Source organism: Oenanthe melanoleuca, chromosome 3 (genome assembly GCF_029582105.1).
Source record: "Oenanthe melanoleuca isolate GR-GAL-2019-014 chromosome 3, OMel1.0, whole genome shotgun sequence".
NCBI lineage: Eukaryota > Metazoa > Chordata > Aves > Passeriformes > Muscicapidae > Oenanthe > Oenanthe melanoleuca.
Window position 1 is genome coordinate 20,912,982 of NC_079336.1, and position 25,405 is coordinate 20,938,386.

The 25,405-nt window shown below is 36.4% G+C and overlaps 1 protein-coding gene across 1 annotated transcript in view; it reads right to left on the reverse strand.

The window, feature by feature from the left end:
* Positions 1–25,405, reverse strand: part of CSMD1 (CUB and Sushi multiple domains 1) — a 1,037,656-nt gene that overhangs the window by 506,062 nt on the left and 506,189 nt on the right. The gene's annotated exons all lie outside the window — the stretch shown is intronic.

Genomic DNA, 25,405 nt, shown 5'->3' on the forward strand with positions numbered 1-25,405 from the left:
CTTGATTTAACAGTCTTTCAAATGAAGTTCTTTACAGATGTATTGTCAAGCAAAGTATCCTACATATCTTGCTGCTTTTCTTTGAATTGAGTGAAAGAACTTTTTTATTTAATTCTACCTTAAGGGAAGGCAGTAGAAAGCACTTTATGTACAGTTTTCATTTAGGTGGCAAAATAGCAGTTTAAAAGAATCCAATAATTAAATGTTCTCTGAGTAAATTAAATCCTGAAGTATATAAAAGAAGTTTTATTTTCTTCTTGGTTTTTACGTTAGTTCAGGTTCATATTTATTAAAAGAAACAAAATATGAAGGAAAATTAGCAGTGATATTGGGTAAATATAAATGGAAACATTTTCTTTTTTTATTGAAGAAACTAACTACCATTTGTAATTGTTAGTTATTTGAAAGAGGCAGTCTGAACAAGTTATTGTATTAAAGATGATACTCCTACTACAAAAAAAACAAAAATGTGTGTAGGGGAGAAGGAAAATGGAATTAGTTTTATTCTCAAACTTCTTTGAAAGTTTTTAATGGCACACCATTATTTTCATTGAAGTGGTACAAATTAAAATTATTTAATTTCCTTAGAAAAGAACAAATAAGTGCAGGGAGCTAAAATGTGTAATGAACAGAGCACAGAAGATAAATATGTGCATCAAGACATGGTGGTCTGAAAAGCTCACATATAATACAGGCATCATTTCAGAAGCCACATGTTAGATGAACAAATTGTTTCACCCCATACTTGTTTTTCCTTACTCTACCCACCTGCAGAATAAACATAACCATGAACACCTCTAACCTGCATGTTGAGAGGATTAATTACTCAATACAAGCATATCTGCAGAATGTTTTAAAGTGTTATAGCAATATATCAATATTTATTATGCTCCATTATACCACATAAATTCAATTAGTGAATGCACACCCTTAATTCATTACTCAGTCACAGTAGCCTTTAAATTATAGTAATTATGCTTGATTTACAAACCAAGTTATATTAAAAATTTTTGAAAAGGTAAGAAACGTAAAGACAAAAAAAAATTAGAAGAGAGAACACTTTCATTTACAACATAATTTTATTATAAAAATACCAAAATATTCTATAAATACTAGCAAGGAAACAAAAATCACCTGAGACTCTAATGAATGATGATTTAGACATATGCTCTACTCGTTGCAGATCAAAAGATATAAGATTTCTTGAATTAAGGAAACTAATTAAGGTAGTTTGTAAATAGTTATCAAAGGTAGAAGCAAACATTATCATACTTGGCTTATTATGTACTGTTTCAGCAGATTTAACAGAATAGGGTATTTCTTTGGATGAGCTCACACATTGTTAAAGTCACTGCTAGATTCACATACATGAGAAAGATTACATTTAAAACAAAGATATTGGAATAATTGTAATAAAGATACCGATTTATATTTCAAAGACCTGAAAACTGTGATCTGTTTCAAGCTACAGCATATATTGCTATATTTCATTGCATGTTTTTAGCACTACAGAAAACGCTACCTCTCTATCTTCAAACTTTCCCCTTTTTGCTTCCTTAGTCATGAAAGGCATAGGCATTTGTTCAGGACAAGTCAAATAAATAATTTATTACCTCCTTTGCTGCAGGACAATACTTGTATTTGAGACAAAAAATTATTTTTTGTTATTTTTCTAACCAAAACATTTTTACAAAGAACTGTAAATTGAAGTAGTTTCATGAAAAGATCTGATGCATGCAGCAAAAATTTATATAATCCAAAAGCCAACTTTTATTTTTATGAAAGTGTGTTCTATCAAAAAAAAAAAAAAAAAAATTGCATTATTCAAAGCTACTGTGAATTCTGATAAACTGCATTCCCAAGGAAACACATCACAGAAAAATCTACATCTGCCATATAAATAACAACTGTCACTGGCTAACTGTTGAAACTGCATTGCAGAAAGTCAGTCTTGTATCTCTGTAAAATCTCCTATAATATGATGTTTACCTGCATTTTCTTAGTACTACCTCTGTCAAAAACTCCAGAGAAAATGGTACTTGGCATCCTGAAATTGGCACGCACTTTACCACAACCTCCTACAACCCAGTAAAATATGAGTGATCTGAGAATGACAGCCATACTCAATAATACATGTAACAGTTCACAGGACTTCACCACTTTTCAAGATCAAGCATTCAACTACATTATTTATGTGCTTTTCTAAAACTTTGACTGAAGTGTATTGAGATAGACACAGAGTTTCCTCTCCACAGACTTTACTGTTTCTAGTCTAGACATAAGATGAATTAGCCTTTGAAGGTTCCAAACAATGAACAAAATAGTTTAATCTTTGGATTATGAGGATTCTAGCTGACCAAAGTTATCGTTTGCATCCATCAAGCTTTAAATTCATTGCCAAATTTTCAGTAAAAGACCCATATTTGTCTGTAAAGTTACTGAGATCTACTGTCAATAAGATTGCAGTCACAGGCTCTTGATTCATTAAATAATTTGATGTTCACTGTGCATTGAGAGCCATTATAAACTATACTACACTGAAGCACTTAAGGTAATGGAATTTTTATATAGAACTAACTTTAGAGTGCTCTCACCATGCCTCATATCCCTTTTTTTCCACCCAAGTCCATTCCAATTTTGGAAAAAAAAAAGATAATTACAATGTTTGAAGAAAAATCTGTGTAATCTTGGTATTCAGTCTTAGCAAAAATATGCACAGTGGTATAGCCAAAGATGTCTTTCTCCAATTTCCTCCTCAAGTGGAGTGTCTATCTTCACCATTCAGACAGACATAAAAACAAGTACAGGCTTCACTTCCTAGCACAGATAAATCTGTAGAACTGCTTTTTAATTAAGACTTATTAAAGAAATTAAGCTAAAGACAGGCCTTCCTCATACATTACCTCTATCCTCCTGGACAGAAGAAATTTTTAACAAATGCACATGGCCAAAATCCATAATGCAAAAAAAAATTAGTAATCTAAAATGCCAAAGGTTTAACTTCCTATTCAAAGTAACTAGGCACGCTACATTTTAATTTTTTTTCATAAAAGCATTCAAAACATTGCAAACTATATGCTAAAATGTAATGCTAATGTTTATTATCAGACAGAAGCAAAAGGCTACAACATAGCAGGGCTGTACAAAAATAGTAGAAAAATGGCATCTTTGTGATATATGAATTTTCAATGAAAGATTACTAAATAAACTCATATTTTAAAAATTACATATTCTTAAATGGCATGCAGCAGTTTATTTATTTATACAGCCTTCTCAAGACTCTTTGTAAAATTAAATTCTCTATGTGCAGCACAGGCCACTTGAAAGAATATTGACAGCATCTTAAACATAGTAATCCTTTACTTTCACTTATGAAGATTTTCCTTTTTTCTAATATACTAGACTTCATCATCTACATCTTTTTGATTTATCATAACAGAGAAACCACCTAAAATTCGACAGCAGTGGTTGATAATGAAAAAAAGCCAGAGTGAAAAAGTGTCATTGGACTGAATAAACTTTTGAAGGACTATTTCACCCAAGTTTTCTTACTATGGTCTCCACACCATAATGCAAGAATCTTTAAATATGCAATAAGCAATACCTAAAGTTTTTCACGTGTTCACTTCAAGCACTGCCACTGGTGCTGCAATTTCATGGCATTATGACACTGGCAGTGTAATGTCCTGATTTGGTAAGATCATTTTTAGCATTTTGGTTTAAGAAGTTCAGTTAAAAAAAAGATACTTTCTGATAAATCTGAAGGGTTTGAGATCTCTGGCAGTCCAAATCCTATTAAATGTTACATGAACAAGACATCTGGATTTGAACCCAGTTGTAACGCTATGAAAATTAACTTCCCAACCTTTGGTGAAGTTAATATCCAGAGGCTCAATTTGACAATAATATTCAGGAAAAAATAACATATTTCCTTTTTTTCCTCAGATGTCACAATCATCAACTAGATTGTAAAGATTGCCTAGAGGCCTTAGCAGCAAAAAGCTTGAACTGCTTATGTCAGTTAAAATTATGTCAGTGTCACCCTCCCATGAACCAGTTGTTCAGCTTATATAGGCCATACACAGTAGCTGAAACTGGACAGCAGCAATTCAAAAAGCTGCTTAATGCCAATTAGGAAAAAAAATAGGAACGGAAAACAAGAAAGAAAAGGAACTCAGAAAATGTTTTTTTTCTCCATTTATTTCAATATCTTTGAATGACTTTACAAGGATATGTTTGTTATTTTTCAGTTGTTATTGAAACAGCTGGAAAAGTTTTCCATGTTGCACTTAAGTTTAGTCAAATAAAAACTTACTGACTTTTTGCTGCTCCATTGTCCCTCTACTACAGTCCCCTGAGTATTTTCCTTAACATTACCTTAAATGGGTGGCCACTGGCAAAACCACACACAAAGGAAAAACCATAAGTTAGGAGGAAGTGAGAGTCATTTGATACCAATGACAGCTTTGGAATTACAACACTGGGAGGGACTTCAGAATCTCTGTGGAGGAAATCAGGGTTTCAGAAAATTTCAGGGCATATGTCAATGTATTCAGTAGGTATGAGGCACAGCCCATGATACCCTGTCCTTGTGGCTACAGTAAGAGTTGCATTTTGCCATTTCATACATAAATAGAAGACATACATTCAACTGTATTTACAGCTACAGAAGAAGAAAACAGCTTTTGAGGAAGTTAATTACTGTACTCATAAAAAAAGAACACAAGCTCCCAAATACAATATTTAAAAAGCTAAATTTTCTTGCAAGAAGGGCATTGAAACTGAAGTTTCTACTCAGCAAACTGAGTATCTTTTCCAGTTCAACAATAGACTGGAAGAGCTAACGTGGAGTCACTAAGGGTAAATCATGCACAGAATTTTCACCTTTATTCACTCCAAGATGAAATGAGGACATTTTTCTCAACTCCAGAGTTACAAACAATCTTGATCAGGATCTACTGCTAGAAGAGTAGTACCAAATTGGTTGTCATTTGCACATGTACACATGCACAAACCCACACAGACAGAACTAAACTCTGAAAGCTTTAGTCTGCAAGTTACCTAACATCAAATTTACAATCTTCTTAAAAATTATTTCATGAAAAAATTAATGGATTTCACTAGATTTACTCTAGGAAAAGGAAGAGTTCACTCATAGAAACAAAAATATACAAAGTTCAAGTTCATAGAATATCTGATAATTAAGCCATATTTATACTACAAAGTGTCAAATGCAATGTTCAAGGGTCTATGTGGCACAGATATGTACCTATTGAGGCATTCAATATGGTCCTCTATTTATCTACTGGCAAGCTTTTTTATTCAGACTGTCTTTGTTGGGCCTAGCTGCAATTTCTTTCTTAAAATAATCCAAACAAACAAAACATAAACCCACCCAAGTCTTATTAGCTGACAGAAATAAAGCTGTTATATTTATTTTTGCTATCTTATTTTAATACAGTCCTAGGATCAGAAGAAATTTCTTTCCTGTTATGTGCTAATTTGTGCACACATGAACCATTAAAATATTTGTTAGATGAAATGCTTAAATTGTACCACTTTTGAAAGATACAGCTTTCTTGTTTTACAAACATTTACCCAACTGAGCCTGTCCATCCATAAGGATGTGCAAAATTGTTTTGGATTGAAAGCTATGAAAATCATTTAGGAGTATACAGCACCTTTAAAACTTTAATACATCTTTTGCATTAAGATTGATATTTTAATTTTCTTTTGCAGGTAATAACCAAAGATAGATGGATTTTATTTTTACTGTGTTCACTTTTATTATGTAATAAAGGTCTTGCTGTTGGTTATAAGATCATAAAAGTCAATATCATACAAACAATGCCGGAAAACTCACAAATGCAAAGTCAATCTGAAGTTAGAGCAAAACTTTCTATTTCCTCATACTTTTTTTCCTCAGATGTACTACACACTTTCCAAGGTGAACTAAAATCAACAAGAAATATTTTGCATTTTCAGATCTCTCTTGAAAGAAGAGAACAAGTGGAGCATGACAGTCCAGGCCAAGGCTACAAAAGTATTTGAGGCTGTGCAAAATTTATAAACAGAAACTTTGCCAGCAATCAAAAACCAAAAGTAATTAGTAAATTTCTTAAAAACATAAAAATAATGCCCTTTCACTGCCTCTAAAATGTTTAGTTTATTCTATGGTCTATCTTCCAGTTTTTTGTCAGTTTGTCAGTGCAATCATCAGAAGTATGCACAGTACCTGCCCTTTGCATTCTCAGATTCTAGCAAAATTTGCATTCTCTCCATTCTAGCAAAAAGGGAACTCCTGTCTTCTCGGCTATCCTTCCACAGCATTAAGTTTCCAAACTGTCAACAACAAAAATGTAATTGGAAGATCACCTCTAGTTCATTACCTCATGTATGGTAACGAATCCAATAAAATATAATTTTTAACCTGACCACTTTTGAGGATCCCATTTGACAAAAGACCTACATTCATAGAAAAATAGTCCATCCTGTCCTGGAAAGCCCTGGGGACATAAGGGTAAAAACAACAATATTTGTGTGTTGAAAGAGGTACTTATCAAGCAAAAGGATAAGTACAAGAAAATATTATGACCTTATGTGAAGACCCACACACAGATTTGATCACCCATATTCAAATTAGATTATTTGAATTAGAAGCAAATGCAGAGCAGGACTCCTTAAGTGATCCAGAGCTGGAGAACTTTTAAGAGGATACTGGAAGGTTTTTACAGCTACAATCTGAGAAATTAAGATTAAAATGTAGTCACTATGAAGACACTGGAAGGCAAACACTAGGTCATAAGAAATATTCAACCAGCTGAAAGCAAGGCTAGGAAAAATAGGAGAACAAATCACAATTACAAGCAGGTTGAAAATGAGATGCATTCTTAGTGGAAAAATAAACTACTGGGTAGTTTCTATGGAATCATATGGATAGAAGAGGATGGGGGTAGTGTAACTAGTTTGAAGTCGACCTAAATTTATAAAATAATTTTAAATAACATTTACTTCCTGTATATTAAGTAGATTTATCAATAAATAAAGAAGCTTCCTCATTTGGCTGGCATAACTGGAGACAAAAGATCTAAAACGCCCACGTGCAGATGTCCTATCCTGTCAGCCTGCCAAGACAGAGGTGTTTGGGTCTGACAATGGACATACTTAAAATTGAATTTGATAGAGAATAAGGAAGCTATTTGACTTTTCACTTTACATAGAAACGCACACTTATTTAAAGATGGAACACAGGAACATATCAAGATTATTTTAGTATACTAACACGTTGAAAGAAAATATATTGCACAATAAAGATTTTTTATTTTTTTCTTGTCACTATTAAAAATGCAGTGGACTTTAAAAAGATTTACATGTATCTTATGCAAGCATACAGAAATTTTACACATCTAGCAATCTGAAGACTATTTTTTTTCCTATATTTTTTTTCCTGGAATCTCCTGACACATGAATCTGTTCTACCCAGGCTGAGAAGTATGATACAAAGACAAAAGAAAAAAGTCAAACTTATTGAGGGTGAGACAAGAAGATACGTACTACTACTGTACAGATGACTTGTGAATAAAAACTGTTGGAAAGAGATTTCACAAGCAGATATTCTCTCTATTGCTTCCAACAATTTCTCTGAAATTATTGTTGCTATTAAATAAAACCAGATTTTGAGTTATTAAGACCTGCTATATAAGGAAAGGACAATAATTTTAAGATAATAAGACTTGAGCTTACTCTTCTTTAAGTTTTAAAGTTGCAATAATATTGAATACAAATCTTGTGGATAAATGCCATATAATGCTTGTTAAATATAATCAATATTCTTTATGTTGCAGCAAAATGCATTCAAGAATTAAAAAAAACCTTTAAATCTGAACAAATAAAGCTTAATGCAAATTATCTAATTCTCAAAGTATCCTGTATTATTTGATAAATACCAACTGCAGGACTTGTATGTACCACATTTCTGTTCTCAAACCTAACTACTTAGAGGTCAAGGAAAACCTCAAAGGACTGAGAGACAAAGAAAGGAGAAATGTCAGATTAAGTTTGGAAAATATCAGCTCTGAAGCTGATACATTAATAGATACACTGCTGATGATTTAATAGAGGCTTATCTTCAGCTAGCACCAGCTTGTCATCATATCTGCAGACCCTTATTACTAATTAAAGTAAGGTAATAGTCTTTCAAAACCCATTTTTTCTCTCTCTCATTTTTTATTTCTTTCACCTTGATTTGCTGTTTATTCAGATTACAAAAAAGCCCCAGATTACAAAAGCTCTCTGGTCTGGTGCAGGCACTGCCTCACTTCTGCCACTGTGGTAGCTTTTAGCTGAACTGGACCGTGGACTCTTGCAAGCTTTCCACAATTATTCTTTTGTGCTTAGCACTTTCATAAGTGCACTCTATTGCCCCCAGAGATTTGAAACTTTATCTTGCTAACAGACATCAAACAGGCAAATTTTTAACAGGAATTCAATATGATGTACAATCCTCTTGTCTGTGCCCATAACTGAAGATGAAAGGAATTGGGACCTATAGTTAAGTCCTGAAAATGTAGCACAGCAGATGTCTAGCCACTAACTTTTCTTCACATTCCTTACTGATACAATATCTGGAAAAAAGGCTCTGTCCTGTCCTTGTCCCTGGTCAGTGCTAATAATTGTCTGACAGCATTGCAGTTCTCAAGCCCCCTTCCAGTTTCCTTAAGGAATGTTGATTGATTTTTTTCCTCTCCTAGTTCAATATTTCGTTCTGTTGCCATTGTTAGAAATTCTTGTGGTAACAGAAATTCAGCAGTGTCTTTTTCAACTTTTTCCCCATTTATTCTTAGATATGGCATCTGAAGGCTAAAAGACTTTTGTCTAGTTAGCATTTGCAGGCTCATACTTCAAAAAGGGTGACATGTAACATGCTCACCACTCTGGCTGTGGAAAAATAGCAATATAAGGACAGAAGAAGAATTTGCCATCTCAAAAGCTTCAGCTATAGCAGAATTATAAGTAGCTTGCTAGCTCAAGTAACAGTCAAGTCCTCAATGTACAGTACTTTGTAGACCTAAATGGAACAGTATTTTGCACTCCATGGCTATAGTCTGTGAAAAGTTAACATACTTTTGATGAAAATACTAATTTTAATGTGAGTTTAGAAAGCTTCATAAACTTTCATGATTTAGATGATTTCAGAAGGGGAGAGGGGAAGATTCCCAAATTTACTGACATTATGTGTGTCTCCTAACATGCAACACAGGTTTTCTATTTACCCAGCCAAGGTGAGACAGGGTGCTGCAAATTCTGTCACGAAACCACTGTTCTAACACAGCAACATGATTTTCTGTTGCTTATTTTCAGTGCTTTGCACTGTTCTCTTTTTTCTTACAGTGACTTATACAAACAATCTATAAATAAGTGAAAAGAACTGATCTGGATTTGAAAAGAAAATAAAAAATTCCCTCCAACACATGCAATTGCATGTTTGGCAGGATGACTAAGCTGCAGTGGATAACTGAGATGCTTGTTAGCTCAGTGTGGGAATAAGAATGAAGACCATCAAGAAGAAAACAAGTTCAGAGAGCAAAATGAACTACATTATGAAGCCACAATCCAAAGTTTCTTAATGACAACTGCTCTCTGTAAAGTAGATTCCTTGCATGGTAGGTAGAACAAATACCTAGTAAAAAAGGTCATGCACAAATGGGAGGAGAAGGAGAAAAAAGAACAGAAATTGTATATTATGTTGTTCTTGGAACACTAATTAACTAGGAAAAAAAAAAAAAAAGTATTTTTGGGAATGAATAAACAAAGCTTAAACTGATTTTGATTTTGATTTTTCTTTCCTAAATTTTTTCCTAAAATGAAGTAGAATCTTCAGAACTTCTGAAATCTCTGTCCTGTAAGTACATATTTTAGCTTGTATTCATTAGGTGAAAATATCTGCTGTTTCTAGAAATGATCTGTGGCCCATCATGCAAATCCATCCTTAAGTGTTTCTTGGTTTTGGGGATTTTTTTTTTTCCTAGTCGTTTTTGACATGAGAAATCTTAAAAGCTCCTTCAAAAGCCCTCAAGCTTGACTCATTCCAGGCTGATGTGCCTATATCCATTATGTGTGAGCACCCTGCCAAAAATCTTTCTGCACTGATAGGACAAGGAAGCAAAAATCTAGAGAAAAGGCTACTTAAATCCACTGCAAAACTAAATTAAGTATTGTGGTGTTAAAAGTACTTCATTTTGTTTGCATTCAATATTACATAATCAGAAAAAGGAAATAAAAATATTAAACCACAAATGTCACAAGTTTACTCTTCTTATGATGGCCTATGGTTGTTTCCAGGAGAAGAATTAGATTGCTAAGAGTGAAACCTAAAACACTGTTTCACTAAGTAATAGCTTTGCAAGGAACTGAAGAGTAGCAGTGAGTGGCAGATTTCTCTAGACATTTCCTCTGAAACATCTGGTGTAAAATCCCCTTGAAATTTCTAAAGCACTTGGCTCCTAAGGCTTGAATTTGATTTGCGTTAGAGCACAGTAATTGTTAATGAGTGAAGGTTTCCTAACCTGCAGTTACAAATCACAACTTCCTTTTTTTGTAATTTTTTTTTTTTCAATCTTAAACTCATTTTGCACAACTGGCCATTTGGAGTCCCCAGAAATAATGTTCTGCACCCGACTAAAGTCTATACTGGTCCAATTTGTAGTTTATTTGTTCAATAATGGTCTAATCAAAACTTACTCTGTAGAGCACTAGCTCTCAGGACCATCTGGATCTGGAGGTGATATAGATTCTCATCTACCTCTTCTTATGAGGTTCTGGCTGGAACTGGCACTTACAGACAGACAAAATTAAAAAATTACTTTGCATTCTCCAACTCTACCATTCTTCTGGGACTCCAACACCATCAAAGTGGTAAAAATCCCCAAAACAAAACAAAAGAAACTCAGTAATTCTTTGGAGCATTTTTATGTACTATGACATCCTGTCCACTTTGGTTGTCAGTGTATATTTTAACCATAAGTGCAAAACAGCACATAGAACACCAGAAGATATCTTCATACAACTCAGTTTTGTCACAATCTTGGCAGAAAAATTACTTTTGTGGCTATTTAAACAATGAAGCCATCTGTGAGGCTGATGCCATATCAAAGAAAGTTTACTGAAATACTTTTTCAATGTGCAGCTAAGGAAGATTGCCTGCTATTATTTGTCTAAAACATTATTTACTGGAAGCAAGGAAAAAGAGTTTAATATTGAAATTGACCTAGAACTCATTAATTTCATGTTTGTTTCTGTACTACAAGTATGCAAGGGGGTAAGGCTGCTCTCTAAATCTTAAAAAAAAAGGAAAAGTTTCTTCTAATAAAAACCTCAGAAGACTGTTTCACTGAAGATCATGTTGCTCTTCCAGAGACTTCACATACAAATGAGTCACTTGTATGTGATTAGGCTAAGGAGACATGATGACTACACTGTACACTAAAACTGAACAGAACTGAGGCCAGCTGGCACATTATTATTAAACTTTCTGAGCCTGCAAAACAGGATGGCTATGTCCAGATTGTTTGTTCAGAACAGTCACCAGGCTGTACCAACTTCTGAATCATTCCCAAGAGTTGTTCAGGAAAGTGCTACTTGGCCCAAACAAAGCTCAGGCTGTGATCCATCCAACAATAGTATAGATGGCTGTCAGTGCCTCTGGCCACGTCCTGAAAGGGGCTATGTTCTGCTGTAGACAGGACACTGGGCCTGCATCAACTGCTCACTCATCCCAGACAAGGAAGAGAAAGAGTATCAGCAGCCACTGTAGTACATGGAACTAAACTTTTGGATGGCTGTGGTCACTTTTGTATCCCTTTGCTATCTGTTAGAGAGCACTTTGTTCCTGTTTAATTAATAATTATATTATACATCCCACAGTGAACAGAAAGAAGCACTAAGACCATCTTTACAATGATATTTCAGGGAAGAAATAATAAAATTATCTCTGCTGCCATCTCTGATGGAATGGGACAACCTTCTCACACATAACAAAGGAGCTTTTGGGGTTTGTTAGCAACATATACCTACCCCCACCTGCTTAAATATCCAAACAAGAGAAAAATTTAAAAAACAGCTAAAACTATATTCCCACAGGATATGAAAGAAGGAAGCAAGGATAACATCTGCATTGTACTGATAACAAGGATCATATCTGTGTAAATGCAAAAGACTTAAATAGATCAAATAGGCTTTTGTTTTCTTTTTTCCCCTAAGGCTTTCATACTACTCTGTTGCCTAGAGATATTAACCTGTTGAATATCTACCTAGGGCATTTTACAGATTTCTGTGTTTGAAAGGTACCAGTTCTTGCTGCACTGCCCCTCTAAGGTGTAACCTGGCACATCAATTTGTTTCACATAAACCCTGGGTGAGAAAGTGATTTTATGTATCTCTCTGCTTATACTAACCTATTAATTTTTCTCCCAAAAAGGAGCTATGTAATCTGCCAGCTGTTAAATGACAGAGAAGTGAAAGCTTTATATTCATTCAGTAATCACAGCAGCTCTTTTTTGCTAAACCAGTTTTCAATTTACAAAGAGCTTGTCAAGGTGATAGGTAACATCTCGAGAGATGCACTCGCTGTGCCTTCATCATCCACCTACATTTTTAATGTGGTTCCAAGGCTGGCTGTGGAATACCTCCCAACAATACAAGAAGTCTTTATGAAACCAACAAAATACTTCAGATTAAGTACCCCTTCAGTATCTCCAATATGTGACATTTTTGGGTATTAAAAATATTCAGAGTTTTCTCAGTTGGAAAAATCAGGTTTAGAGTCTGTTGGAACTTATTTTAGATGCTGGATGCTGAATGCTGGAGCAAATACAGGTATACTAATAATGCTGTAAGAATTAATCACATTGAACTGCTCTTCAAAATACTTTCACTAAGAGCTAAAAGAAAAAACAATTTACTAAATGTATTTCAGAAACCCTATTCTTATGGAAGCTAATCAGTGTGGTAGGAGTTTAAAAACTTGTGTTTGACTAGAGTAGGTAACAGCGCAGGTGTTTTTCTTGATCTTATGTGACATACCAAAATCTGAACGAAAATTCCAGAATTTCAATTTCAGATGTGCCATTATCAACAAAATTAATCAGCATAGAAGTGCATCTTATTTGAAAATAAAGCGTTTTGAATTTTGATGTCTCACAATTACTAAACCTTTTTTTCTCAAAACATTGAGCATGACTTACAAATCTTATGGATTTGTCCTTTATTTGAAGCATGTAAGTACCAATGCAGTGTCATACTTGTGCTCATGCTTATCTTCAATTATAAGTGTTTAGTCAAAGAATTAAGTCAGAAACACAGACTAGATATCTAAATCTAGCAAATGCAAATTTTGAAAAAATTAAATTGTTGAAAGATTGATTGCTAGGAATCTAGAGGACATGATTCTTCTTTCAGTATTTTGGTTTATCAAAACACATTGATGGTCTTTGTGAAAAAAGGTCTCCTTATGAAAGTTGCAGACTCCTTTTGGGCAAAATCCTTCTGGCATTCTCATATGTAAATGAAAAACAAATGCTGGTCATAAATGTAGCCCTAAAGTCAGTGTACCTCAGAGGAGAGTTATGCCATCTACTTTCTTCCAACTGATCCCACACATCCCCAGACAAAGATGATTTAATACTACTGAGATTTAAAGTCCCTGTTGTAATGGAGTTTGGGCAGTTGAAAGAGAGTATTAAATAATACTCTCAGAGCATCTAACTTTAATCATGGCCACAGGTCTGTACGCTTCCCACCAGCACGCTGCCCAGCTAGTGACAGGTTTCAGGTGTCAGACCAGTCACCCCAAGAGCACCCTCATCAGGTCTGACTGCTGGGGCTCAGGGCTTTTCCAGAGAGCTCCCACCAGGATTGCTGATGCTACAGCCTTGATGTGGGTCTGTGCCCATCCCCAGAGCTCTGTCCACCCACACCAGTGCTGGCCTGTCCCAGGACACAGCCTGTCCTGCTCCCCCAGGCTCTTCATGGTGAGACCCCTGACCCAGCCAGTCATGCAGCACAGATTATCCTTGCTGCCCTTGATTTAATTTCTAGAACTCGAGAACACTTTTTCTATTTCAAGACAAGGTAGGTTGCTTCTTACAGTCAGGATAGTGGTTTTCATTTAATAATACCATAATAATGTCAGCAATTCAATCTATAGCTTTCACACCTGAAAAAGTCAGAAGATATAACTTATGAGACACAAATCCAAAGAAAAGCTTTGGTTTACAGAGCTTAAAGTACTGCTGTATGAAACACACACACCTGGACTACAGGTCTGTCTGCATGTGGAAAATAAAACCCCAAAGAACCTAAAAAATCCAAATTTCCTGTGATTGTTTATGGCTTCCAGAATTCCCCTGTACTCTATCAGATCATAGCAAAGTATTTAGCATTTTTCAACATACCAAAGTGAGAAAAATGCATTTGAGAATAAAGGAGGCAAGGCATATATAAATAGCAGGCATAAGGCTTGCTCAGCAAGATCCTGACATGCAAAAGGGCTTCATATCCAAAATGAATCTTCTCAATTCGGACATAGTTTGATTACTTGGTTAAACAGCTGCACAAAAGTTTTGTCTAGCTTATTCCCATTGGCTATCACAACAATGCTGCCACCATAACATTTCTATGGACAACGTGAATTTAGTTCCTGTGCTGTTTTCATGCGCTAGGGGATGGAGCCGCCTGAGAGAAGCCGCACGAGGCCGGGGGGTAGGAGGGGCTGTCCCGTCTCTGAGGGCTTCCCCTGTGAGCCATGGGGACCAGAGAGTAGATTTGGTGATGGACAGCTCAGCAAGCCAGTTGAGGGTTTTTTCGCTTTCACAAATCACATTGGATTAAGTTAGGGGCGCTCTTTCGGCTTCTGGCTCCCGGGAGGTGCAGTGGCCTCTGGCCGGGGCACCGGCCCCCCGGTCCGGCTCCGGTCTGGGCGGGGGGCCCGGCCTGGCACCGGCTCTGCGGGGGGGCCTGGCTCAGCACCCCGGCCCCGGCTTGGTGGGGGGGCTCGGCCCCCTGACCGGTACCGGCCGCACGGCCCCCGGCTCCGCTCGGGTCTCCACATGGCAGAAGAGGCCTCCAGCTGCCCACGTGGCTTCTTCACGATCTGGATTCAGTTTTAACTCTTTTTAATGCCTGGATAAGATTCTTGATCTCCTGAGCTCCCCTGAATGAGAAGAAATAAAGTATGGAGTCACCGAAGTCAGCGGAATGAAGATAAAGTTCCTGATGGCAAGAGATTGAAGAGATGCAACTGATAAGTAGCTGAAAACCTTTTTTTATGGGCTAAGGGAATGGTGACTACACTAAAATTCCTTTAAACTTTGAAATATACTTGGGGAGGTTTGGATGCTTTAGAAAAAGACTTTTTGCCTCAGGGAAATGGAGCTCTCTGTTTTGGGACTGGAATATGAACAGAGACATTTGATAGAGAAGGAGATGAAGAGAATTTTATTTTTTCAGCAGCCTGCCTTTAAAAGTGGTACCCCAGTTGTGTAACATAATCCATAGTACAGCTCTGGGAGGACTGTGAAAAATGGGACGAGAGTCACAATCTGCAGTATTTTCCCGGAAGGATGTAGATTATAGAGGTGAAGACACTCCCTAAGCCATAACTAAAAAAGGAACTTTTCTCTCTTAAGTGAACTGAAATTATTATTTGAGTGGATAACTGACTGAAGTGTTTTCTGTATGATGTTGTTAAGGAATGCGGAATGAAGTGAGGAGGGAACAATCTAGGAATCTTATTCTGAATTCTTTTTGTGTTATTAATAATTTCTTTCTTGTACCTTTTTAAGTTTTAAGCCTTCGTTGTCTTTACTCCTATATCCTATCTCTAAAAAGAAATTAAATATATTAAAATTGTCAAAACCCAAGTCACACCGTGACACTAACAGTCGTAGAAGATGTGACCAAACAGATGATTTAACTTATCTGCTGCAGCAAATGGAATTGACTTGTAATATTTCAGAGGATAAGACTAATTCTTTAAAAATCATATCTTAGCTGTCAAACAGGATTGCTCCTTTAAGTACAACACTGAATTAACAGTAAAGAAAGTAGGAGTCACCTAAGCAGCTGTAAGGGAGAGCTCAGTAAAACTTGAATGGCTTTTACAGGTAAATCAGGACCTCTTTCTTTCAAATCCAAATCACCAATGCACAGATTTATCTACTGCAGGTCCCATCATAAGTTGGGCATATATGCACACTACAGCGATAAAATAATTTCCTTTTTTTGCACATTCTACTTTTGTAGGAACTCCCTGAGCTGACTTTTCTCAAAACAGAAACTTGGTGGATCCAGTTTACTCTTTATAAAATAGAATAGTTATCTTACCTCTTCCGGTGTTTTATGTGGTATTAAATATACACAGGAAACTCAGCACTTCTTCTAGCACTACATAAAGTAACCTTACAGTTTTAACATATACCGTAAAGTTTAAAACACATTTGATGGCCTAAGTATTCACAGGAGGAAAGCTCATTTACCCATCAGTTTTACAGCTCCAAGCAGGGCAGTGCTGTGTAAAAGATACTTTGTCATTCCTTGCCCTTCATACACAGCTGATTCCCTTGCTGTTGGGGGACTAAGACATATGAGCTTTCACAGTGCACAAGGCCAGAGACAATATTACATGGATGGAAAACGTGGACAATATCCTGTCCTACTGAGCATTATTTACAGGTTGTAATTGCAGAATGTTATTTTGATACCTAATTTCTTCCAAGACCTCATACCACTTGTATTAAGTATACAAGAAGTCATATAGACAAAAAAATAGAAGTGAAGCAAAAAACTCAAAAGACCCATGATAGTCCCCATAAAGATAACTATTTAACTTTAGCACACATCTGTAGGTTTTTTTCTAAGTCTATTTTAAAGATTTGTGCTGAAATTTAATAACTCTGAAACATTTTTATTATTCACTGCATTTCATTAGAATTAGAGTAGAATAATGGTCTAAGGCACAAGAGTTCTCACCCACAGCCACGTGTTCATAAAGCTTGAGAGCTGGGAGTTACAACTTTCATAGTATTAGCTCCCCCCCACCACCACCATTTTTTCTGCCTATTTGTTGGGTTTAGAAATTCTACTCCCCAATTTATTGCCCCTCTCCTCCCCATCCCTGACTGAGACTCCAAAATGTGTCTGAAGAGAAGAATTGGAGGCACATATGGTAAAGATGACAGGTTGAGATGAGAACAATGTACTGGAAACAGCAATGAGATAAGAAAAAGAACAGTATCTGCAATAATATCAATAACAAAAGCTAAAAATAACAAAAGTCAAAAAAAAGGGTGATTCACACACAAAATGTTCACTCAGCCCTACTTGATCAGACTCACCCCACCCTAACTACTCCCTCCTCTGCCATCCTTACTCCATCAGAAAGAGCAATCTTTGCAGAAGTCAGAGCGTCCCTTTCTCCCACCTCTGGCAATGACTCGGGATGGTTCTGAATAAAATTAAGTCCTTAGCCATGCCCAGGCAGCTCCAGGCTCTGTCCTCTCACAACTCCTGTGAAAACTTAGCCCTGTCCTTGGCTGAAATCAGGACATTGGTCCAGGCAAAACACTGTGGAGTTAGCAAACTCCCTACTGACCATGCTAGGGATGCAGAAGGAGCAATGAGTGGCAGCCAGTCATTACCTCCCACTTTCATGCCTCCAAAGCAGTGCTATACTGCTTATAAGGCACTTAAGATTTTCCCTGCCTTTCCTTTACCTTTGTCCTTTTTTTGGCTACTAATTGTCTAAATTCCTCAGCACAGAGAAGATGACTTCTTAATTCTGTTCACTGCACTGTGCTAAGAAAGTGTTGTGATGTGCCCTGTATGGAAAGTGGATTGAAAATAGTAATAGCATTATAAATAGTTTAAATGATCAGCCAGAGGGAAGAAACTCAAGACCAGTAAAGGATATCAAGAGCAAAAGATGACCTGACACCTCTGCAGTTTGTTTGAGCCCAACATGAAAGAAAGAAAAGGGGGCTCAGTGCAGGATTGTATGTATCATGGCCAACATTTAGACAGTGTAATAAACCTGAAAACTAAGTCATAACATTCCAGTGAGCTGTAGCCAACTGTGAACATACATTATTTAAATGTAGTCTTGTGTCTATAAACTACCATCATCTGTCCATATAATTACTTATGCATATACACAACCACTGATGAAATTTTCAGATGAGCTTAGAAGAAATTCTAATGCTCCTTTGTGATATTTGTAAACTGGGAGCCCAGATTCACATGGGGAGGAATGGGAGTGACACACTAGATAAGACACAGGGAACGCCACAAAACAAGCAAAAAAAACCCCCAAACCCCCACTTATTCTCAGTTCTCATATTTAGTTCTGAAAATTTTTAGCTCTTTTGAGAAGTTTTAGATCATGTCAGGAGTTTTTATCAGGAAAATATAGGTTTAATTCACATATCACTTACAGGATTTTTTAATTTTTCAAAAATTTTAAAAAGTAGGATTACAATAGGAAATTAGGAGACTTGTAGACATTTTAGATCAAGTATCTTATGTGACATTTACATCTCCTGTAATGAAGCACCAAGTGTTATGTAGTTACTCTATTTGAGCCCAATGACTTGTATAGCAAAACATAACTCGCAGAAATGGAGAGACATTTTAAGAGGCATAAATCACTGCCATTTTACTCCTGTACATATAGACAAAATGTGTATCTTCTTTTGTACTTGCAATTTTAGTTATATTCCACATCTACTCTTTCTTGCTGACGTTCTGCAAGTGTAATAATTTTTCTGGTTTTCTCTGCTGTAAAGGTACTTCTGATCAAATCTTTCCATCAGCTGCATCTGCAGTGGACGGGAAAGGATTGATAAATTATTTTCCCCAAGCTCAATTCAGCAATAAAATACCATTTCTCCCTTTCAATTTTTGGTGTAATTTTATTTCCTTCTTCCCATTCCCAGGTGTTGATTTCCTCAAAAATGAAAAGGGAAAAAAAGAGAAAGTGAGAGAGCAAGAAGAGCAAGAGGAAGCTTCAGCAGTTTGTCCTCCATAGGGGATTCACATTCTGTGCATCAGATATGCTCATTTATTTAAAGATAGGTTTTAGCTCAGAAAGATGGAAGCATCAAAAGTAAAGGAAGATTGGAAGAAAATTATCAGGTAATTCTCATACTTCCAAATTCATATTCAAGTAAATAGACATCTCTTTTCATTTGAGATTTTTTTCCAAAGATCTGGGTTTTTGTATACACTTGAAAGTTAAACACCTGTAACTGCCATTCTGAACAATGACCCCTGCAGTTCATGGGGAATACAGACTACAGCTGCTGAGTTTCTAGTCCAAAATCTTTCAATGTTTTAAAAAGAGGCTGGTTTTCCTGGAATGCAGAAAGAAGTGCAACACAGCTTGCAGAGTATAACTGCTAACAAAGGATTTAAAACAGCCACCTATGGATGCAAAATGCAATTCTCATGGAATTGCTAGTACCAATAAGTGGAAATGAAGTGTAAGCTCATTCTTATTCTCAAGGAAAGGTGCTGAAGGTGTTGAAAGTTAAAGCACCATTCTCAATCCTAAATACAACAGAATACACAAAGGATCAGCATTGGAAAATAATTAAATTTCTTATTTTCCATGTCTCTGTGGATTTGGAAAGGAGGTCATTGATCCACCTCACAGTGGGCATTTCTTCAGGCTGCTGCTGATACAACTTTTTGGTGTCTTGATTATCTAGAGACCATTTTAATGCCATTACTACTATGATTATTTTTTTCTTTAAATCTAAACATTCTCAAGAATAGTTTCTTAGAATTCATGCATTTAATTCAAATTGATAGAAAGGAAAAACATATACAAAAACTCAAGTCAAATTGATAGAAGAAAATGCATACTTCTCTGCTGGAAAGAGTAACTGATACAAATTAAATTGTATATCAGAGTAAACTTGCATTGTATATTTCTTTATTGAAAGTACTATGTATTATAAATAAATGCATTATTTAAATTCTTTTATATGTTGCAATATAATTTTTGTCCTCTATTAGAAAGTTTCTTTCCTTTACTAAGTGGTATCAAATTCAGATAGGATGAAAGGAAATGCCTACACAAAATCAAAGCTTTACAAGAGATGGTTGGGAGCAGGAAATAAGTCCCAATGAGAACTCCCTCCCCTACACTTATAATTTTGTGTCAAAGGTTGCTTGCTTCCTACAAGTATTTGTATTATAATTTCATAAATATTTTGATGTTGCTGTATAATATCCCAAAGACAAATATCGCTTTGCCTTCAATGGGGAGAAAGATTTAATTCGGGGTATTTTACTCTGCAATATCGTTACTTGACACTTCTACCATCTACAGAGAAGTTCCCCTTGCGTTCTAACAGAGAATTCAATAAGCTATGAAAAACAAAGTTTCATTGTAGTTCTTACAATATGATTAAGGAACTTCCAAGGCTTGCAGAGGTATAAATTAGCAAAATAAAAGGATGTTAACAAGGCAAACATTATACAGATAGAGCACAAACCACATTATCTAGCCAGGATTTGATCTAACTGTTCAGCAGATTATAATCAGAGTTAAAAAGCTATACACGTTTCCAATTTTAAAAGCTAATGTACTGTAAGACTTAAAATAAGAACCTATTGTAGAAAAAATAAAGTCCCTAAGGAGCATCCCCACAGACATGCATTCACTTCAAAGCAATACTTCCAGTAATTTCAAAATTAATTAAAGACATTATTAGAAAGAAAAAAAAAAAAAAGTTTGTGCAGCATTTTTTACTGAGAACATGGTACCATTGAATGAATGTAACTTTAGGTGGTGTGCTTGAGGTTTTGACTTGCACAGATTTTCTTTTTTTCATAGTAGCTGGTATGGTTTGGATTTGTGCTGAAAACAGTGCTGATATCTCAGAGACCTTTTAGCTATCGCTGAGCAGTCCTTGCACAGTGTCAAGGCTTTTCTGCTCCTCACACTACTGCAAGCAGGCTGTGGGTGCACAAGAAGATGGGAGGGGACACAGTCAGGACAGCTGGTTCAGGCTGACCCTAGGGATATTCCACACCACACAACATCATGTTCATCTTATAAAGAGGGGAGAGGAAGAAAGAGGCAAGGGATTTTCAGAGTCATGGCTTTTGTCTTCCCTAGTCAGCATTGCACATATGAGCCCTGCTTACCTGGAGATGGCCTGAACATGGGAAGTGGTGAATGAATTCCTTATTTTGCTTTTCTTGTGTATGCACCTTTGCTTTTCTTCTCACACTGTCAACCCATGAATTTTCACACTACTACTCTCTCCCCATCCCACTGGGGTGAGCAAACAAGCGAGTGGCTGCGTGGGCTCAGTTACTTTCTGGGGCTAAACCATAGCAAGGTGTTGTGTAGGAGGTTAGCTCTGACTCCTTCTGTCAGCCAGAAAAATGGAGCTGGACCAAACAGAGATACTTTTTTTGTATGAGTGTGTGTCAATAAATTTCCCCATGACACAAGATAAAGCAGATTTCTTGTCTTTGCCATTTCTGTTCAGCACATGTTATTACCCTGCTTTTGATTCCTCAGAGAATCACCTTAAACATCCCTAAGCAGATTACAGCAAACCCAGGAACAAAGAGACAAATACTAAAAGATCTCTCTCACAAAGGAAAAATTAACAAAACTGAGGCTAGATCCTGAATAATCATATGGAATGAACAGGCTATGATCAAAAAGAGAAGTCTGTGTGCAATTACATATGCTTTTGGAAAAGGCAACAGATTTTACAAGGTGTCTAGCTAAATTACATGCTGCTGGGGTTACTAGAGCTAGTTGCAACAACAGTCATAGTTACAATTAAAGAATTTTTAATAAATAAGAGCCTTTCACAGTTGAAATCTTACACAAGTTTGAGAACAGTCTTTTATACCTCATATATTTACATTATTCCCCCTCCTAGCAGCAGGAAATGCATAAAGAATGAATGACCATTGCCTTGGCTTAATTAAATACTTGATTTTAACTACCTGGTTTTATTTATATAAAGTCTTCTACATGGCGATTTCCTTTACAATGCAGTATATTTATACAGAGAAATACTGAAATTTCTGGCACTATAAGAGGTTCAAATGTAAACTTTATGAACATGGAAGCAACATAAAACTTACTATTTAGTCATTAAATCAAAATTTAAAAAAAATATTTTCCATATCAAGGCAGTTTCTTAAGTTCACAGTATAACCCTGCTCTTTGTGTAATGTGAATTGTGCTTGAAATGAAAGCATCCTTTTCTTAGAAGCACCAGCTTGCAGCTACAACTCCCTTTTCTTCTCTACAACTACACCTGCAGTTTATAACATTCTCAAGCAGAGAAGGATAAGTTCAGACTCTCATTTCTATTGTTTGCACTGAACCTGGCTGAAAAAAGAAACGTACCTATAGAGATAGACTGGAGGCTCTCCTGCAACAATTCTTAGAAACCTTTAACAAAACCAGGACTGCTCTGCAAAGGAATACTGCTTGCTTCATGGCACCGTTTTACATCAGACACAGGTGTTATTACTACTCTACTTTGTCATGAGAAAGAACATTGCTTGAATTGAGCACTCTAGTTTCCTGGCTGCTTTCAAACAGGATTAAGATAGTACTGCCAACCATCGTGAAGAAAAAAACTCATGAAAAAATTCCTTTCCTAGAGACAAAATTCACCAGTAATCTCCATGATTGATTTTAAAGTTGTACTAAAGCTATTAAAGTCATACTTTCATATGCAATTGCCCCATATAAGCAGCCTGCAATCTTTTTTCTTCACTTGTCCCACATAATGCAGAAAACAGCTGCTTTTATACTTATGCCTTTGGATGGGCTGACAAGAATGCTCTAACAGTGTCATCATGCAACTGGGCTACCAATAAAATGTGTATTTTACTATATTTAAAAAAAAAAAAAAGACTTGAAAAGAAAACAATATTCCAAAACTACAAAATTTCACTTATCCAAAGAAAGACTCTTCCAGGAAGAGTCCCCTAATTTCAAGCCACTCTTGAGCTTAAGTGAATTCAGATTTACTGCCTTAGTAATTTAGCCTTTATTGGGATAAAGATAATTGCAGCTCTTCCTGCCAAATCACTGTCACATGGCAGAAGTGAATACAGAAGTAGTATAGGAAGAAAAGAGAGAGCACCAGAAGCATGGCTCTAAAGCTTACCTAGCTTTGCAGCCTCCTCTACACTTTTTGGTTGGTTTTAAATTAATTCTTAAGGCACGACAATCTCAGCTTCAGACACAGTAGAGACAGCTAACAGCTAGTTGAGAACAGTCCAAATAGGTTCAGGCACACATACCAAGGAGTGAATTGCACTAAATATTATATTCCTTAGGATAGTAGAACAACACAGGTGAAGTCACTTCCATTTGAAATAAAAGAGCAAGTCTTGATCACATTTTAGAAATAAAATATTTCATCATTCAGAAGATTCTTCATCCCAGCTGAACTCACTTGTCTCAATCCTCTCTAAGTGTTAAATATATGCTGTGCTTTCTCAGGGGGCTATTATAGCTCTGTATCCCAACAGCATATGGCTTAATTTTCATATGGAGATATTCACTTTTCCTCATAACCTGTCTGGAGTTTAGGATCCAAAAATCCTTCAACAACACAACCCAAACCCTAATTTGTACTCATGACTCCTCCAGAGGATCTAGCTCTAATCAAAAGGAAGCCCAGCTGTGCTAAATGTTTTCAGAAGATTCGCAACATGTCCACAGAAATGCTGTACTTTCATCTCAGGGCACCTTCTTTGGCTATTGCACCCCTGTGAATGCTAAAATCACATAGCTTTGGATTGCAAATTACCCAAACTCTTTTGCATTTCCTCGCTTTAGGATTTTTTCTTCTGATTTGTTTTGGATTGGGATCTGTCCATACCCTCATCTCTTTTCTTTTTTCTTCACTTAAGGAAACTATTTTAGATACATTTGGAGAAATTCTCAAATTTAACTAATTTTACACCTGTATTCTCAGACCTTGTCTCACAGGTGTGTGAGTCTCTTGAAAGCAGTTTAGCCTTCAGTTTACTGCTATAGCCTGTCCTTTACTGCCAGGAGACTGGCTCTCTACAAATTAAATCAGAGCTAGAATGACTGTTTAGTAGCAAGAGGTCTAAATTAGCCCAGAGCTCCTCTTTAAAAAGTTTTACATCAATAGCACTTAATATTGATAAAATGTGTTTCACTCATTTAGTGAAGCACCAGTATATTCTAATATTGCAGTTTATGCTTCTGAGATTAAAAGATCTTCTCTTGATTCTATATTCACAAATTTCTAATTGCTTATCACCATGAGAATAGCAGGAGCAAAGACATATTCCGTTATTTTTTTCCCCTCAGTGTGTGGGTCACACAAGAGCATTATATTTTCTTCAGCAGGCACTGTTGAGGCTTGACATCGGTAATTTAATGTGCTAACCCTGCTGAAGCTGGCTCAGATTGTTTCTGTCACAACATGTTTAAAGAGCTGCACGGTCAGTCCCATGCTGATACGAGAACTGTCAGTCAGGCTGTGGCATTCTTTGCTGAACACATGACTGACACCGAGAAGTTCAAATGCTCAAAGTGTCAGCTCTTCAGGAGGCTGCTACACAATCTTGGACAGCATACAGATTATCTTAATGATTACATTTTCGATATTAAACTCATTATATTATAGAATAACACCAAAGTAATAATGTTGGGACCTTTAGAGCAAGCAAACAAACAAACCACAAATAAAACCAAGCTTGTAAAAGCTTATACTATTTCTGAATGTTCTTCAGATTATGATAGACCTCTTAGAATTCAGTGTAGCTCAATTTCATGATTTTTTTACGAACAATCAAGGTCTTCAGTCACTCCAAAAGATGCAATCTATTTCCTGGTTATAGATTGCATTCTATTCAAAGTAGTGAACAGGTACTTTCTAACCTTCCCTTTCTGTTTTAACCAGAAAGACTAAACATTTTTTCCCCCTTCCTCTTTTACAGTGCATGAAACATATGTTAAGGGATGCTATAAACTGCTGCTCCCTCCAACAAGCTCCATGACCTGGGGGTTCCTCTTGACTGGATGAATGGATGCAGCCGCTGCTTTCCCATTTGCAGATCCAACCAGCAGCACTCCCAAGTTCCTGTTCCCCAGGCATAAGAAAAATACCACAATCAGGGCCTGCCACAGAGAAGGAAGGCATTTACAGCCCAGCCTAATGCTACCAGGACTGACAGAAACACAGATAGCTCCACCCCTCCTCCTCTGGGTCTGGCAGAGACAGGAGCCCAATCATTTGGGTGTACACACTCTCCCACCCCACCAGCTGGCCATCCCAGTGGTCACTACCAACAGATACACACCTGTCCCATAGGCATTCCA